General features: G+C 52.7%; 3 pseudogenes across 3 annotated transcripts; 2 read left to right on the forward strand and 1 right to left on the reverse strand.

The window, feature by feature from the left end:
- Positions 1-1,646: 1,646 nt before the first annotated feature.
- On the reverse strand, positions 1,647-1,943 carry LOC306945063 (feather keratin 1 pseudogene; annotated as a pseudogene). Its single transcript has one exon. The product of its transcript is annotated as a feather keratin 1 pseudogene (transcript).
- Positions 1,944-8,194: 6,251 nt separating this feature from the next.
- Positions 8,195-8,834, forward strand: LOC306944953 (feather keratin 1-like; annotated as a pseudogene). Its single transcript has 2 exons — positions 8,195-8,312; positions 8,518-8,834. The product of its transcript is annotated as a feather keratin 1-like (transcript).
- A 3,034-nt stretch (positions 8,835-11,868) lies between these two features.
- LOC306944952 (feather keratin 1-like) lies at positions 11,869-12,543 on the forward strand (annotated as a pseudogene). The gene is made up of 2 exons: positions 11,869-12,014; positions 12,221-12,543. The product of its transcript is annotated as a feather keratin 1-like (transcript).
- The last annotated feature ends 567 nt before the right edge of the window (positions 12,544-13,110 follow it).

Genomic DNA, 13,110 nt, shown 5'->3' on the forward strand with positions numbered 1-13,110 from the left:
CGGCTTTAATACTTTTAGGCAGAGGAGTGCAATGTGTGGAGTTGAGATGTTGGGGTCGTTTATTGGTGGGTGTGTGAATGGATGAAGCAGCCATGAGCCCCTTCATGACCTCTTCTGGAGAAGATGGAGCAAAGTAGAAAGGGAGGCTGTTGTATGCGATGTCCCTAAGTGTGTGAGGCCTGCTTTCCGGGTGTCAGGCCGGAATGCTGAGGAAGCTGTGTGCAGTGGGTTGAGTGGAGGTCCTCAGAGAAGATCAAAGGAGTGGAGCGCGTTTACTGTGAAGAAAGGCTGATGGAGTTGGGCTTGTTCAGCCTGGAGAAGAGTTGGTTCCAGGGAGATCTGACGGTGGCCTTCCAGTACTTGAAGGGAGCTTTCAGGTGGGAGGGGAATCATCTTTTTACATGGTCTGCTTGCAATAGGAGGTTTTAAAGGATTGAGGAGAAATTTGGTTTAGATGTAAGGAAGAACTTCTTGACTCGGGTGCTGGGGAGGCCCTGGCACAGGCTGCCCGGTCAACTTGTGCCTTGTTCATCCCTGGGGGCATTCAAGGCCAGGTTGGATGGAGCCCTGTTGGGAGGCTGTCGGCCCACAGAAGGGATGGTGGTTAAGATCCCTTCCAACCTTCACCATTCCGCATTTGTATAATGGTATGATTTGAGGCTGTGTCCCATGCCACGCTCATGCAGAAGCTGAGGCAGTGTGGGTTAGACAAGTGGAGAGCTTCCGAGGTGGACGGAAAGCAGCTGGTGGAAGGCCTGGTCCCAGAGCCTTGTGATGGAGGGCAGCAAGTGTAGTTGGAGGTAAGTTCCTCCTGCTTACCAGTGGATTGTTAAGGATCTCCTCTCCATGCTGCGTGCTGCTCTTGCATCGCGTAGTGTTGCGTGTCATCTGTTATGAGTTGCTCTTCCAGCAATCTGCCTTTTTGCATACCTGAGGACGCGTCCATTTGGCACTGGTGGCACGTTCCAAGTGAGAGTACTGGAGGGCAGGGGAGGGATTTGGCACGTTGGTGTCAGAGGATGCGGAAGATTCTGTGTCAAAGCACAGAAAAGGAGTCAGCGAGGTCATGGCTTGGCACTTGTGCAATATGGTTTGTGCCTTTGTTGTTAGAGGAGGTGCCAATTGCAAACAGCCGTGGAAGCCTGGTCTGGGCATTCTTGGTGTCCCAGGTTGGAGAAGATGGCTCTTCCTTTTATGAGATGATTACCCATCTAGTTCAGCAAGGGATCCTAATAGGCATAATTTCTAAGGATTTCTGCCAAGATTTTCCTAGTTTTTCTGCATATGGCAGAGCCAAGTCTTTGTAGTGGATGAAGTGGAAAGAGCATTGTGCAAACCACAATGAAGAGGAGGAATCTGAGGCAAGAGAACTTTATTGAGGGAAAGACACTAAAAGGAAGGATCCACTTGGTGATCGCCAAGTGGAAAGAGCACAATTTCCAGTGCAAGGAAAGAGGAAATTTAAAACGGCCATGTTTCCAGGCAGCCTGGTCTGATGTTGTTCCATGCTTCCCTGTTTCATGCCCTGAAAAGAAGAGCCATAGCTGGTGAGCCCAAGTGCGATCAGTGACCCAGAGGTGCCTGGTCAGTGCGTCAGGCGCGTTGCAGGGTGCAGGTGTTTGGTGTCAGGGTGTGGGTGCAGGCCCTTAGCAGGGGTAGCGGGCTCTCCCGCCGTTGAAGCAGCCCAGGCCTCCGAAGCCGAAGCCGCCGGAGGAGATGGACACTCCCTGGGCGTCGAGTGCGCTGCCCACGGCAGCTGATGCAGAGGATCCGACAGCGGTGCTCTGGGGGAAGGAGCTGAGGATGGGTCCCGGCAGGGTGACCACGACGGTGGAGGGCTGGATGACGACTTGGGAGTCCTGGCACTGCCTGACACAGGGCTCGTTGCAGCTGTTAGCCAGCGGGGTGGGTCCGCAGGGGCGGCAGAGGTTGTAGCAGGACATGGCTGTGGGGTGGAGTGTCTCTGGAAGAGAGGGGATTGGGTGAGTGCAGGGTTTGTGGGGTTGAATAGAGGTTGTGGTGGTATGTACAGTTCTGTCAAGCATAACGTGTGGCTTGAAGGGCTGCTGTGATTGGTGGCAGAGGGGTTGTGCAGAGCTGGTCCGGGTGGGCCATTAGAAGAAAAAGGATGGGGTTGCGGGCTCACCTGGAAGAGCGGAGATGAGAAGGCTTCAGGAGATTGGTGTGAGGGATCGAGGCACAGAGCTTCCTTTTATGCTGCTCTGCTAGTGCCTGAGGGGTTGGAAACAGCCTCAGCACGTGGCGGCATTGTGCAGTGAGCTGCTGTTGCATCACATAGTGTTGCACATGATGTGGTGCATGTTGTTCTTGCAGCAAGTCTGCCTTTTTACTTCCTTCTCTCGACGATGTGTCCAGTTGGCACGGCGGTACCTTTCAAGTGAGAATATTGGAGGCCAAGGGAGTGATCTTGCACGTTCATGTCATGGCACGTTGAGGAAGTGGCCAAAGCACAGAAAAGGAGCAGTGTTGTCTTTGAGGTCATTGCTTGGCACTTTTGCTGTATGGTTTGTGTCTTTGTTCTTAGAGGAGTTGCCAATTCCAGGCAACCGTGGAAGCATGGTTTAATGTTCTAAGTATCCATGTTTGATGATGATGGCACTTCCTTTTCTGAGATGATTACCCATCTATTTCAGCAAGCGAACCTAATAGGCATAATTTCTAAGGACATCGTTTTTTTTTTCATACTGTTTTTCTCCGTATCCTTCTGGAGAGAATGTTGAGAACATATATAGACAAAGATGTAACGTGTTGAGGGCTGACTGTACCCTGGGGTGATCAGGACCAGCACTACCTGTGGGAGAGGGTAGGGTTGTACCTTGCTGCTCTGCACTGCTGCAGCCTCAGCTCGAATACTGTGTGCGAATACTTAAACAATACGAGAAGCACATAAAACTATTAGTGAGCTTCAAATTGCAGCCTGTATAGTGCTGTATGTTTTGGTGGGACTGAAGTTCCTTGTTTGTTCAGCCAAGGGCACAGGAGGCTGAGGTGAGTCATCACAGCTCCTCAAAAGGTAGAGGAGGGGCAGCACTGATCTCTAGTCTTTGGTGACAGGGACAGTGCCTGAAGAAATGGCATGGAGCTGCATCATGGGAGAGTCAAGTGGGGGTTAGAGAAAGATTCTGCCCCAGAGGGCAATATGCATGGGACTGGCTTTCCATTGCAGTGCACAAGCACTAAAGCTGCTGGAGTTCAAGAGGCATTTGGACAATGCTTTCAGATCTACCATTTAATAATTAAGGACTCATGTGAACTCATGAGTTGGATTCAGTTATTGTTGTGGATCCCTTCCAATACCCTTGGGTATTCTCTGATTCCACTGCATTCGTTCCCTCCCCGAGCTCATCGCAGCTTGTCAGCCAGCCTTTATCTCTTGTCTTTCCCTCTGGGTGTGCTCCATGGCTGGCTGGATGCCCTTCGTTCTTAAAAGGCTGTAGCTGGGAGAAAGGAGGCTGCCTGTTTTGTGCCGTGCCTGCTTAGAGCTCTCCTTAGAGCTGTCCTGCTTGAGCCCCTCCTTGAAGCTATCCAAGTAGGCAGGGGAGGGCTGTTTGTGAGAGCAGGACGCTGTCCTTTCACAAGCTCTGTGGTGTCAGGACTCCTGCCATGCTCCCCAAATAGTGGCACTCATCACTGCATTGGAATGCCCTTTTCTAGGGGGAAATCACGCACATTCAGCGTGGAGGTGTGGTGGCACACTGCTAGACGGGGGTCTGCTAGGATGATTGGTGAGATTTGGGATGAGATTTGAGGGTGACAAGAGGCAGAGGGTGAGTCAGAAAGGGCAGGCTAATGAATCACAGCGGGCTGTTTGTATGGGGTGTAGCTTTACTGGTCAACAGAGTGAGTGTTTTCCAGGTTGTCATAGAAGTGAAAGCCGCTTGGTTTTGAGGATAACAGGAGGGCAGTGCATAGGTCCAATGAACCTGTTGGGTCGCACTTAACAATGGGTAGGGTCTGATGAGTTGTTTTTGCTGACTATCTTTGAAAGGTAGTGGTAATGAGAAAAGGCTTTTGGAAACTGGAGGAGACTCAACCAAGGCGCCTGTTTTCCAGGCTGTTCTACAAAAGTATCATGCGTGATGGTGAGGAAGACGGAGAAGCTGTTAAGACTGAAGGGCTGTGCCCACTAATGCAGAGGGTCCTGGCTGATGTCCTTGACCTTGGTAACCAGGGTCAGGTCCTGCCCTTCATCCCCTCTTGGAATTTGCAGCATGCGTGCATGCAGCTGCTGTCTGAAATGTCCAGATCCTATTCCTGACCATCATACACTGTTCAGAGAAAGAGCCTCATCATCTACACATTGCTCCATGATGAGACACCAAACACCATGAGTCAACAGCCTTTCCTCTTCACATATCTTGGAGTCCTGCTCACCCCAAACTCTCAGAAATGTCATGGCCTTTCATAAATATCAACAGATAGTTCAAGGGTGTCTCATCAAGCAATGCATCAATCAAAGCCCAAGCTGCAAACATAATGGCTGCAGCAAAGGGGAGCACTACAGAGTGCCAAAAGGAACGCCTTGGGATCATGGAAGGACTCTGCCTGCATTACGATGGTTGCAAATAGATGATCATTGAGGACTCTTCCAACCCAACTCCCATCTGTGATGCACACTATAACTCCCAATGCCACTAGAACTGCCAACTCCAAACTAGACCTGCAAGGACAACAGCCTCACCTTCAAAACAGTCCTCCACTGCCTCTGAGGACTGCCACCCATCAGGTAATTACAGACAGCCTCCATTCTCACACACAGCCTCTTAATGCATAAGGACAAAAAGAAACCAATGTGGAATAGCCAGTAAGAGAGGTAAAGACAAAACACTGGACCCCTCCTTCCAAAGGAGATGCAAACTACACGGCAGGAATGCCGAGCAATATCTCACCAAAACCAATGCCTACCTGCTGCACGTGAGCCAAATCATCCGCACACACTGACGTGTACGTTCTAGAGCAGCTCCTTGCCTACAGTACTTTCATTTGAAACTGCTGGCAGGGTCAAATGCCATTTGTCCCACAGAAGAAAATTTAAAGGAAGCAAAGTGAGAAGGCAAACACACCCCACCTCATGACTGACCGAACTCTGGCATGCAACAGCAGCTCACTGCACAATGCTGCCATGCACAGAGGCTCTCTCAAAGCCCTCAGGCACTCACACATCAGCATATAAGCCGGCCCTGAGCCTCGCTCCCTCACACCACTCTCCTGACACCTTCTCCTCTGCAAACCTCCAGGTGAGCCTGCACCCTGCTGCCCTCCTTCACCAAACGCACCTGGCCAACTCTCCACAACTCCTCTGCCCCCACCCTCTGTAGTCTTCCTGCTTCCCCACAGCCACACTGCCAACAGCTCCACATCATGACATCCACTCCTTGGGAAGCCCAAAGCAGTACTCCTTTAGCCCTCAACACCCTCCACTCACCCAACATCCTCTCTTGCAGAGACCCTCCACTCATAGCCATGTCCTGCTACGACCTCTGCCGCCCCTGCAGCGGAGGACCCACCCCGCTGGCTAACAGCTGCAACGAGCCCTGTGTCAGGCAGTGCCAGGACTCCCAAGTCGTCATCCAGCCTCCTGCCGTGCTGGTCACCCTGCCGGGACCCATCCTCAGCTCCTTCCCCCAGAGCACCGCCGTCGGATCCTCCGCATCAGCTGCCGTGGGCAGCGCCCTCGACGCCCAGGGAGTGTCCATCTCCTCCGGCGCCTTCGGCTTCGGAGGCCTGGGCTGCTTCAACGGCGGGAGAGCCCGCTACCCCTGCTAAGGGCCTGCGCCCACACCCTGACACCAAACACCTGCACCCTGCAACGCGCCTCACGCACTGACCAGGCACCTCTGGGTCACTGATGCCACATGGGCTCACCAGCTACGGCTCTTCTTTTCAGGGCACGAAACAGGGAAGCATGGAACAGCATCAGACCATGCTGCCTGGAAACATGACCGCTTAAACTTTCCTCTGTCCTTGCACTGGAAATTGTGCTCTTTCCACTTGGCGATCACCAAGTGGATCCTTCCTTTTAGTGTCTTTCCCTCAATAAAGTTCTCTTGCATGCCAGCATCACGTTCCTCATCTTCCTTTCTTCACCCAATGCTCTTTCCACTTCACCCACTACAAAGACATGGCTCTAGAAACCATCAGGTCCGCTTGAAAAGGGTCCCAAAACATTCCCTCTATGAAGAAATAGAGTATGAAAATCGTTGCTCAATATCATAGAAATTATGCCTCTTCGGTACGCTTCATCAACTAAGTGGTTGATGTTCTCATAAAAGCATGTGCCATCATCTCCAAAGCAGGATACCTAGAAGGCCCAGACCAGGCTTCCACGGCTGTTTGGAGCTGGCAGCTCCTGTAACAACAGAGGCACAAACCAAACTGCACAAGTGCCAAGCCATGACCTCACTGTCAACACTGCTCATTTTCTGTGCTTTGGCCACTACTTCTGCGTGCCATGACACGAAGGTGCAACATCGCTCCTTTGGCTTCCAGTGCACTCACTTGAAAGGTGCCGCCAGTGCAACATGGGCACGTCCTCAAGAAAAAGACGCAAAAAGCAGAGCTGCTGGAAAAACAACTCATACCACATGATGCACAGCTCTACGGGATGTCAGATCAGCTTGCATCCCAGACAAGAGACCCTTAACACTCCGCTTAGGGGTAAACACGAGGAACTGGCCTCCAACTGCACTTGCTGCCCTGCAGTAGAAGGCTCTGGGCTCAGGCCTTCAGCCAGCTACTTTCCGTCCACCTCGCTCTCCACTTGTCCAACCCATGCTGGTTCAGCTTCTGGATGAGCACAGCATGGGAGACCAGCTTAAATCAGGCAATTACACAATCACACAACAGTGAAGGTTCGAAGAGAACTTAAGCACCATCCCTGCTGTAGATGGATGGGTCCCCAAGATCACGCTGACCAGGGCCTGGACCAAGCAGGCCTGCTTAAACCAAATTTTTCCTCAATACTTTAAAATGTCCTATTGCAAGCAGACCGTGTAAAAAGTTGCTTCCCTTCCTGCTTGTAAGCTCCCTTCATGTACTGGAAGGCCACAGTGAGGTCTTCCCAGAGCCAACTCCTCTCCAGGCTGAACAAGCCCAACTCCATCAGCCTTTCTTCACTGCTGTTGCCCTGCAGTTCTTTGATCTCCTTTGTGACCCTCCTCCAGACCCACCCCACACAGCTCCACCAGCATTCCTGGCTGACACCCAGCAGGCCTCACACACCTAGGCACATCCCGTTGAACAGCCCTCTTTGTACTTTGCTCCATCTTCCTTAGACATTGAAGTACTGCTCACCTCAGCTGAACCAGGGCATGCCTTGCACTCCTCAGCTGTGCCCTTGACCACATGGCCTGGAGAGGCTCATGACTGCATGCCCATGCAGCAGGGATGATTCTGATTTCTCTATGGAATCTCCAAATCCGTCTTGTAACTATCAAAGCCTATGCAGAGAAGTTATAGTCTCAGCCACTGACACTCAACTCAGCAATGATCCCACAAACTCTGCTTCAGCCTTTCAGACCAATCCGCTCCTCCTCAGCTCAGGGCTTGCTACCTCTGAACCCTGCCTGAGAGGACATGTACTGCTCACACACACAGCGCTCCTCAGCCTCAACAACCTCCTGTCCCCATGACGGACAATGGATAGCTGAAACTACACAAAAGATGCACTAACCCCATTCCCAAATAAGTACTTGAAAGCACAAACGGGGGAACCAAGATGTCAGTGCAGCACACCCAATGGGAAACGGAAGGGCAAAGCACATGGAAACCAAACTGGGATGAAGGCAGTCACTCAGAAAATACGATGCAAGCAATAAACTCTCATGCCAAACTCACCCAGGAAGTCCAGAGCAGCCTTGCTAGGGTGCCAAGAAATGGGGTCCCCACCACACAACGCAGTCATAAACCTTACAAAATAAGCGCTGTGCAAGACCTCATCCCCTGTTCTACACCTCTCCCATGCTTTAGATCCATCTTCCAACCACCCCCATGAGACATGCTTTGTGTATAAATCCACCAAAACACTCACTCACACTTAAAAACAGCTGACAGGGTCAAAGAATCAAATCCACCACGCAACCAAATGAAAAGGCAGTGTAGTGAGAAGGCAAACACACCCCATGGCATGACGGACCAGGCTCTGGCATGCAAGAGCTGCTCACTGCAAAATGCTGCCATGCGCAGAGGCTCTCTCCAAGCCCTCAGGCACTCACACAGCAGCATAAAAGCCAGCCCTGGGCCTCGCTCCCTCACACCATTCTCCTGACACCTTCTCCTCTGCAAACCTCCAGGTGAGCCCAAACATTCCACTGCCCTCCTTTTCCCAACCTGGACAAACTCTCCATTCCCCTCTGCCCAAAACTCTGCAGCCCTTCCACCTCCTCTCTGTCATGCTCCCCACAACCCCAAACGAGGCGCTTCGCTGCCTGGGGACACAATGGCATTGCTTCCCTCACCCCTTAACGCCCTGCACTCACCCAACACCCTCTCTTGCAGAGACCCTCCACCCCACAGCCATGTCCTGCTACAACCTCTGCCGCCCCTGCAGTGGGGGACCCACCCCGCTGGCTAACAGCTGCAACGAGCCCTGTGTCAGGCAGTGCCAGGACTCCCAAGTCGTCATCCAGCCCTCCACCGTCGTGGTCACCCTGCCGGGACCCATCCTCAGCTCCTTCCCCCAGAGCACCGCCGTCGGATCCTCTGCATCAGCTGCCGTGGGCAGCGCACTCGACGCCCAGGGAGTGTCCATCTCCTCCGGCGGCTTCGGAGGCCTGGGCTGCTTCAACGGCGGGAGAGCCCGCTACCCCTGCTAAGGGCCTGCGCCCACACCCTGACACCAAACACCTGCACCCTGCAACGCGCCTCACGCACTGAGCTCACGTCTCTGTCTCACCCATGGCACAAGGCCACACCAGCCATGGATCTTCTTCTCATGGCACAAAACAAGCAAGCAGGGAACAGCCTCAGAACAAGCCGTCTCCAAACATGAGTGCACTTACTACCTCCTGTCTCTGCACCTTACATCGTGACCTTTCCACTTGGCGATCACCAAGTGCATCCTTCCTTTTAGTGTTTTCCTCAATAAAGTTCTCATGCATGTCAGCAGCAGATTCCTCCTCTTCATTCCTTTGCTTAATGCTCTTTCCATTTCACCCACTACAAAGACATGGCTCTAGACATGAATGTGTTGGGTCCCAGAGGCCCTACAACCTCCTCTTGCAACCACGTCACCTTGTCCACAAGAGCACTGGTGGCTAGCAGATGGCATTCTGCTCATCACATATTATCTTCTACAAAGAAAGGGAAATAGTCCAATTGCACTGCTCAAGTGCAGTCAGGAATAGCAGGCTGTCCACAGTCAGCTCCACTCCCATCACCCGGGCTTTTCATGAAGATACTGAACTGCACTGACCTCACTTCCCAGTCTTGGCCAAAACAGCTATCAAATCACCACATCACGACTCTGTGTCACTCGCCTCAGACCACCAAACCCCTGTGTTCAGCCACTTTATAGACCACCACAGAATCCATTTACCTGAGGAGATCACAGACTGTGTGTCTACCAGCACATCATGTAAGGAAGCCTCCAAGCGATTCCTAACGGCAAAGTCATCAAGTGTCCCTGTAGCCCGTCACACACAAAGCTGGACACGTCAGTGACAAAGAAACTCAGGTCGGGCTGTACATCCGTGCTCTCTATTCCCATCACATCCTATCCACTCCGTGCTCGGCAGTACTTTCAGCAAGGATTTCCTTCATCTCCTTCCCACTGACTAATGTCAGGCCGACCAGCATGCGGAGCCTCACACCTTCCTTCTTCATTTCTTGAAGACAGGAGGGGGATGAAGCTCTCCCCGTTTTCTGGATCATCTCCTCATTATCGTCACCTTTCTAAGATAACTGCCATCAGTGCAAACAAGACATCAGACTGGACCCTCAGCATTTGTGGCTGCAACACAGCAGGGCCTTTGGACTCAGAATCACGGAATCACCAAGGTTGGCAAAGACATTCAGACGAGCCGTACTCCTTTCACCAATATTTCCCAGGAAACCACGTCCCTCACTACAACATTGAAATGTTTCTTGAACACATCCACGGTCAGTGACTCCAGCACCTCCTTGGGCAGTCCTTCCAGCACCTGATCACTCTGTCAGAGAAGTACTTCCTAATGCCCAACCTCCATCCCCTCTGCCACACCTTGAGGCCATTCCCTCTAGACCAGTCGCTAGTTACCCGGGAGAAGAGACAAAGCCCCACCTCAACACAACCTCCTTTCAGGTAGCTGTAGAGAGCCACAAGGTGACCCCGGAGCCTCCTCTTCTCCACACTAAACAATCTCGGCCCTCTCAGCCGCTCCCCATAAGACTTGTGCTCCACACCACTTACCTGACTCATTCTCCAGCCCTCAACACACTCCAGGGCCTCCATGCCTTTCTTGCACTGAGCGGCCCACATCTGAACACAGCACTCAAGCTGCGCCTCACCAGGGCAGACTACAGAGGGATGATCGCTTCCCTGCTCCCGCTGGCCACCCTATTTCTGATACAAGCCAGGACGCCCTCTTGCTTATACGGGCACACTGCTGGCTCATGTTCAGTTGAGAATCAACCAATCCCCCCAGGTCCCTTTCCTCTAGACAGCCTTCCAGACGCTCTGCCCCAAGCCTGTAGCATTGCCTGGAGTTTTGTGGCCAAAGTGCAGGACCCGGCACTTGGTCTTGTGCAACTTCATCCCACTGGCATCAGCCCTGCAATCCAGCACTGCTCTGTTGGCTCTTCTCTCCCCTTGTCTCGTACCGCTGAAGCCAAAGATGAGCACAGTACTTGAGGTGAGGCCACACCAGCGCACAGCAGAGTGGGACGACCCTACCCTCTCCCACTGGCACTTCTCATCTCGATGCATCCCAGGTACGGTCAGCCATGTTGGCTGCCCGGCCACACTGCTGACTCAGAATCAACTTGCCATCAAACAGAACCGCCTGATCTCTTTCTGTGGGGCTGCTCTTAAGTCTCTCATCCCCAAATACCTAGATATCTCCTGGGTATCCCCATGCCAGGTGCAGAATCAAGCTCTTGCTCTCCTTAAACTTTCTGCCATTGGCAATTGCCCAGCCCCCTGGTCTCTCAAGAGCTCTCCCAAGGCCGCCCTAATACTGAGAGAGTCAACAGCTCATCCCTAGTCAGGATCATCCAAAAACTTCTTAATTTGTATGCATTTGACTCCTGCATCCAGATCACTTAGTAAGACATGGAAGAGAACAAATCCCAACACGCAGCGCTGGCTAATCTGACACCAGACTGGTCACCTGCCTGATGGAACCAAATCGAAGAAAGCCTCTGAGTTGGACTTGGGAGCCACCCGTTCACACAACCTATGATGAATTTTTGTAGATACACGCTGCAGATTTTCTCCAGAAGAATCTGGCAGGAAGCATTAAGAATAACTTTGATGAAGATGACAGAAATGACGCCTATTAGGTTCCCTTGGGGAATGAGATGGGCATTCATCTCAGAAAGGGAAGTGCCATGATTTCAAAACCAGGATACCTAGAATGCCCAGAGCAGGCTTCCAAGGAGATCTGGAACTGGCAACTCCTCTAACAACAAAGACACAAAGCAGAGTGCACAAAGGCCAAGCAATGACCTCACTGTCAACACTGCTCCCATTCTGTGCTTTGGCCACTACTTCCGCGAGTCACTGCCCTGACTTGAACATGCAAGAACACTCCAACATTCTCACTTGAAAGGTGCCGCTGCTGTCAGAAGGACACGTCCCCAATAGAAGGAAGCGAAGAGGCAGAGTAGCTGGAAGAAGAACACACATCCCATGACTGGCAACACTAGGTGATGCAAGAGCTGCACCCTGCACAGTGCTGCCACGCGCAGAGGCTCTCTCCAAGCCCTCAGGCACTCACACAGCAGCATAAAAGCCGGCCCTGGGCCTTGCTCCCTCACACCACTCTCCTGACACGTTCTCCTCTGCAAACCTCCAGGTGAGCCTGAACCCCTTGCTGCCTTTCTTTGGCCACCCCACCCGGCCAAACTCTCCATACCTTGCTCGGCCTCCAAACTCTGTAACCCTTCCACCTCCTCTCTGTCATGCTCCCCGCAACCAGGCCTCCCCGCTACATGGGAACCCAACGCCATTGCTTCCCTCACCCCTTAACACTCTCCGCTCACCCAACAACCTCTCTTGCAGAGACCCTCCACCCCACAGCCATGTCCTGCTACAACCTCTGCCGCCCCTGCAGTGGGGGACCCACCCCGCTGGCTAACAGCTGCAACGAGCCCTGTGTCAGGCAGTGCCAGGACTCCCAAGTCGTCATCCAGCCCTCCACCGTCGTGGTCACCCTGCCGGGACCCATCCTCAGCTCCTTCCCCCAGAGCACCGCCGTCGGATCCTCCGCATCAGCTGCCGTGGGCAGCGCACTCGACGCCCAGGGAGTGTCCATCTCCTCCGGCGGCTTCGGCTTCGGAGGCCTGGGCTGCTTCAACGGCGCGAGAGCCCGCTACCCCTGCTAAGGGCCTGCGCCCACACCCTGACACCAAACACCTGCACCCTGCAACACGCCTCACGCACTGACCAGGCACTGCTGGGTCACTGACAGCACATAGCATCAGCAGCTCTTCAACCATGGCTCTTCTTTCGTCATAACAAAGAAGCAAGCAGGGAAGGGGACCTGACAACACTGCTTACAAGGAGGGCCTCTGAAAAATTTAATATCTTGAATGTACTTCTCTAAATCCTTTTCTTTCTCTACACTGATGCTGATGGTTATGCTACATGCACTTAAGGCCATGGCTTTCAGTCTTCGTGCTCCTTGCTTTCATGTATTTTCCTCAATAAAGTCCTCTTGCACACCAGCCTCAGAATTCTCACCATCCTTTCTTCAGCAAATGCTCTTCACACCTCTCCCATTCCAAAGACACGGCTCAAGAGGCCATTCGGATGGGACCAAGGGGGCCCCATGACCTCCCCTGCCACAAATGGCACCAGCAAGAACAGCTGGGGCAGCGACTGGGCTTCCAGCCCATCACGCAACATCTATGCTTGCCCACACAAATTCTTGGGCACACCAACGCCCTTCT

The sequence above is a fragment of the Tetrao urogallus genome (assembly GCF_951394365.1).
Source record: "Tetrao urogallus genome assembly, chromosome: 3".
NCBI lineage: Eukaryota > Metazoa > Chordata > Aves > Galliformes > Phasianidae > Tetrao > Tetrao urogallus.